The following is a 6,068-nucleotide window of genomic DNA, read 5'->3' on the forward strand; positions in this document are numbered from 1 at the left end:
GTCCAGAAACTTTGCTGGTAGTCTGGCATCAAAAACACTTCAGCTGAACAATTCATTGCAAGCTTCTGTGGAAAAAAAAGTCAAAAGCATTACCGGACTGGCTCTTTCACCACAGGCAAAAAGGTATCTAAAAACAACTTCAAAGAGGTCACAGAGACACAGAAATCATCAAAAAACAGCCAAGTTCAAGACCCGCAGAAAAAATAATCGAGCAAAGCTGGAATATGCTTATCATCAAGCCCGCAGTTCAGGCCAGTATCCGGACGAGTACGTGAAAGGACAACTTGATGAGGCTCCATCAGCAAAACAGTGTTTCTAAAATTTAATGCCTTAGAAACATGGCGGTTGTTCACCTACAAGGAAAAGAAACAGAAAAAAAAGGGAAAGAGCACTGTCACATTCATGGCAGAATGTCTGATGATGGCCTGATGCCGGCCGAAACGGAAAGAGCTCTTGAACATTTACTGAAACTAAAATAATACATAAACAACAACAACAAAAACAAGAACCAAAACAACAAGCATAACTAGTATCCATCTCAAATTCATTGTAATACAAACATTGCCCTGTAAATTAAAAAAAATAACAGAAAATTAAAACTATAGTCAATGTGTTAATAAATGCACTAGACAGTCTGCTAAGCGGTGCCCTGCCACATCAAAATGCCCATAACACCTAGAATGAGAAAAACAATTTTTCCTTAAATTATTTGTACTGTTTCCCTCAAAAACAAGGTGTTCAACATTTATGCACAGTTTATTATTGCACAAATGTGATGCCTGTCGACTGCCTGAAATATCAAAATCTCTATAATGAACCATTAATGCAACACGGTGACTGGTTCGTGTTCTGTAACCGGCAGACGGTGGGTCTCTTGGATCTCTGTAACGAAACTGGCCGTAGCCAAATTTGTTAATACAACCAGTCCAAAATATACATTCTCCATTTTCATGCAAGTCACTGTTGATCTGCAATTTGTTGCGGCAATGTTCCAGTAGGTCATCCATCCTAAAAAAACTGTTCGAAAAACTGATACACAAAAATAGTGATTTTTTTTAAAAAGTAAACAAATTAATTTTTCTCTATTCTTTTTTTTAAATCAATAAAATCTGTATGATTTTCTCTTATATAGCCCAGTTAATAGTCTTTTTCTTCTTGAAAGTCTTTGCGCTATTGCAGACGACTGAATAATCAAAGGGAGATGACTGTTACTTAATTTAAATGAAAATTTAACTATTAAATTTTTAAAAATTCAATAAAATTAAAATTTCACAAACCTTGATAAAATCCTTTTAGCTACTGGTTTTTATTGTTATCAGCTACTAGTGTGTGAAGTTTCATTGCTGTATACCCTTTGGTTGCTGAGATATTCAAAATTAACTTTTTCCCATATAGGTGTCGGGCCAGTACAATTTCTTCTTCTTTGCTGTATAGTAAAACAAGCAACTTCTGACATGGATTGTGACTTTCACAACAAAATTGCAGCATTGACAGTCCTGTACTTCTGAAGAATGACCCTGTTCCAGTCAATAAAGCTTAGAAAATCACTATCATCAACGATGAACTTTTTTGCTACACATCAAAGTTTTAAGTCCATGTTTATATTTCCAATACACATCTGTCATGTCTACCAGTCTGGAGTAGTTTTTTAATCCATCCGCACAGGAATATAGTCCTGAAAAACACAGACAAAACAACTGTTAAAGACATCAGAAATGGCACAAAATGTACACAGTGTCAGTAAATACATTTAAAATATAACATGTCAAAGTAGGGATGGCTTTAAATTGGGAACTTCAAAATTTCAAAGAACTACTTCCTAGGATACAACGACCCGGAAGTACTTCAATACCGGGGTGACACCATCAATCCGTACGGATCTATACGGATTACTACGTTTCTATCCGTAGCTAGACGTAACTATCCGCGCCGTATGTGTGACTTGGGTATAAAGTAGTAAACCTTATATGGAAATAAGTTGGTTCACTCTTGATTACAGTGCAAAAGATGCTCAATTACTAAGGTATAACAAGGGTATTTAACATGATATCAATATAAAAGTTATATAATTAAGTATGGGTATTTTTACTTTAAAAATCAGTTTCAAGTGCCTTTCGTGTGCAAATTTTAAAGCCTGATTCACATTTAATAGGGATGATTGTGCAAAGAATAAACTGGTTCCTGTAGTCTCCTGCTCACATCTTAAATAATAAATATAATTTTTGAAAAAAGGGTATAGCTCTAAGGGATATGGAGGAAACGAAAAATCATGTATCTAATGTTGCAAACACGTAAAATTTCAGTCAGTTTTCCAATTAAAAATATTCGAACTATGATTAAAATCATATTCTTGACAGGGGCAAATATTCCTGAAACAAATTATAGTCTGACAAACCAATTTTAGCATTTAATATACATATTTTTGGTCAGCAATAACAAATATTCTAGTGTGCACAGAATATGTTGCTAACTAAGCAAAAGTAAGGCCCACAATGTGACAAAATTACAACAGAAACAGAGTGCAAGAAATATCATTCAGGGCCTCATTTGTGATGTAGTCATATCTCTTGTTAGTCAGTACACCCATAAGTATCATGAGAAAAACAGGTATCACGAGTATGATTACAGGTTCAAGTAAATGGGCGGCATAACTGACTTTGCCCTAAAGGCAAGAACCTGATAATGTAAGATAAAAGATGTTATAGTAATCTGTCATGTGATATAAACTGTATATTAGTAAGTCATGAACATAACAGAAAAAATGTCGATCACTGCAAGTTTCTAAGACAACCTAAACTAGGCTTCTTGGTTTGTAGTAGTAGTCATATGAATTTTTGGGAAATAAATTTTACAAATTTATTGTGGCGGAAAATTCTATTGATTGGGCGAGCAGGCGGGCACATGTTTTTGTAGGATGAAATGTTGCAATCCTTCGATGGTTGTATGCTGTTGTTATAGTGATGTATTCCACTAGGTCGGTTGGCAGTATATCGAACCATTGGTTGCTTGTTTGTTGTTAAAGCGATGTTAACCGCTAGCTCTGTTAACACTTCAGTGTGTTAACCGCTAGGTCTGTTTAAAGTCTTTTAACCGTTAGGTCTGTTTAAAGTCATTTAACCGCTAGCTCGGTGTAAAGTGTGTTAACCGCTAAGTCAGTTTTCAGTGTGTTACCGCTATGTCGGTTAACTGCTTGGTCCGTTAACAGTGTGAACTAGGTTTTGCCCATAACTGCGTAGCGTAATTCCTAGTTTCACAAGTCCGCAGTCTGCAGTTGCTATTTTAGTCAATTTCTTGATGAAAACAAGCGCGTGCTTGCTCGTCAGTCGGCGGGCCTGATATCATACGGCCTTTTCTGCCACTTATTATTTAATACTACTGAAATAGTAACAATTTTGTTCGATACCTTTGGTGTAACCTGTTTGTTGGTTGAAGTGTTGGCCTGGATTAAATTATTCTATTGCTAATGTGCTGTTGTGTGTTATTGCATCGCACGTTTTTGGTACCGTTGTGAAGCGCATTTTAAGGCTTTTCAGTGAAATACAATGTACTGGAAAACACCAGTAAAAAGATGTAGGTATATTACACTTTTTTTGTGTATTAACGTCTGCAGAAGCCCGCGGGATTGTTGGTGACCGAGACCGAAGGTCGCTATTCTAGCATAAAAAAATAACACGACGACTTAATGTATTGTTTTCATATGTGTTAACTTTACGATTCCGGTACATTTTTAATTATCATTCTGTTGTACTTGGAAACGGTAAACATGTTTTAAATATCTATAACCAGTGCTAAAAAATCAACAACATTACCAGAAGCATAATTATACTGAAGATTTTTCAACGATTATTTTATCTCTCGTTATTACAAACATGAAATTACCAATACTTGTTCATATAACTTCAAAATTTGGTAAGAGCACAATGTCAAGAATAATAACTTTACATACGGACATTAGGAGTACGGATGAGTACGAACGTAGTGTCAAGCTTACGCTGTTTATATAAATTCTTCCAGAAATTACATAATAACATACCAACAGATACTTACCAAAATCATAAATATGATTCCTAAAAACAAACAATCGCACAAGTTACACGCGATTCTTAAACAAAAACTGAAACGACGCTGAATTCTAAAAGGGGAGTAATCAAGCGAGTACGAAAATTGTTGAGGGCAGTGTATTTGGCGTTGGTAACTGATACAACAAAACATTCTATGGTTTAGATTGCATCTTTTATGCTACAAAAAGATGTTATTATAGAAGAAACAAGACGCAGATACCAGATGTCAATCTGCGGAGAAATGCATGTACGTCACTTGGAAAGCATGTATTTAACAGCACGTGAAATGCCTTGTTTGTACACGATTTTTCTCCCGTCAATACATTTATGCAAAAATACATAGTTTCACTGTTTCAAAACAGTGAAAATAATATTTTATTTTCAGTGGTATTGAAATACACTTAAATGCGTATACGTTATCGAAAAAATATGCTCCACCATTTTTAAAATATAAAGGAAATATAGAAATTGTACAAAACTTATATACTGTTCCTAAAATATATATCATACCTTCACAATGTTGATATGTGACATTGCGCGAAATAAATGGTATAATTTTATTAAAACCATTGAAAATGTAAGATTTTTATTCTTAATGCAAGGAAGAAATATCATTCACTGAGTGAAAACCTGATGCAACATTTTCACAAGAATAATGTAGCATAAAATTTCTGTCGAGTGACTTTCATTTTCCTTGATATGAAATTAGTAAATATGAAGTAAAAGACGGAAAAGAAAACTAAGAAGTGTTATCACAAAAAATATTTCATATAGCAAGAAATTTCTGTGGAAGGAAATATTGTAATATTTTTTTAGGGGGAGGGGGGCTTATTTCCACATTATCTCCGCGGATATTGTTAAATCCTAACGAAAGGTAAAATTCTTACGCACATTTTATTCGAAACTATGATTTGAAATCCAAACGAACTCGCTGTTTTGGGGCAAAACCATGGAACTTTGAGTCCATGAAATTAAATGACTTCACGGTGTGCGAAAGGTTCGTTTTCCTTTAAATGAAAGAAACTCATCATGAACAAAGAAGTGAAAGAGACGAGCTAGATGTAAGTATTGTTTCCACAAAAAAAGAGTAATAAATGTTGCCTTACCATCTCCCATTCAGATTTGTTCCCGAAAATGTATCCTTTTTTTTCTCTACACTATTTCCAAATATGAAATCTTTCTCACCTGTAGTACCGATTAGAAAACATGTGTGCGCCAGAACGTGATAATTGATATATTTGCATTTTTGCTTTGCCTTACATTTCTGAATACAGTGATCTAATCCCTTTTCTAAAATTGTTTCAAATACATACACAGTTACATCATTATCTTCTTTTATCCTTATTCGCCTCGAAAAATGATACTTTTCAGCTGATAATGTTTGCGCTAAGCACAAAAACGTAAAGTAAATGACCAAGTATACTTTTTTCATGTTTGTCATCAACTAAAATTTCACTCCCAGAGTTGAAATTAAAAAGCACATATGGATGACAACATTCTTTTAAATGACTATTGTAGAGAACATATTCTTGCTCGAAAACCTTCCATGATAGGCGGTAAATTTGAGGGCGTCACTACAACATGCTTCTAGGAGTTGTGCAAGTAAGCATTGCATAAACAAATAAATAATGTCGATGACAGCGGTCCTAAGAGATGTTCTCCTGAACGAAATTATGAATATTTGAGCCGTGCCATGAGAAAACCGACATAGTGGCCTTGCGACCAGCATGGATCCAGACCAGCCTGCGCATCCGCGCAGTCTGGTCAGGATCCATACTGTTCGCTAACAGTTTCTCCAATTCCAATAGGCTTTAACTATTGTTCTTAGACTACGGCACTACTATATTCTATTAAGGAACATAAATGTATTACATCTTAACATGTTACGTGTAAAAAGCCATTTCAAACTACTTGCCAGCTTCCCATTTACCAGCTTCCCATTTACACGCAAAACTTAAGGTAATTGACCAGTAATGAAGATCGGTAATTTCCGTTCAATAACCTTTT

Source organism: Mercenaria mercenaria, chromosome 12, assembly GCF_021730395.1.
Source record: "Mercenaria mercenaria strain notata chromosome 12, MADL_Memer_1, whole genome shotgun sequence".
NCBI classification, from domain to species: Eukaryota; Metazoa; Mollusca; class Bivalvia; order Venerida; family Veneridae; genus Mercenaria; species Mercenaria mercenaria.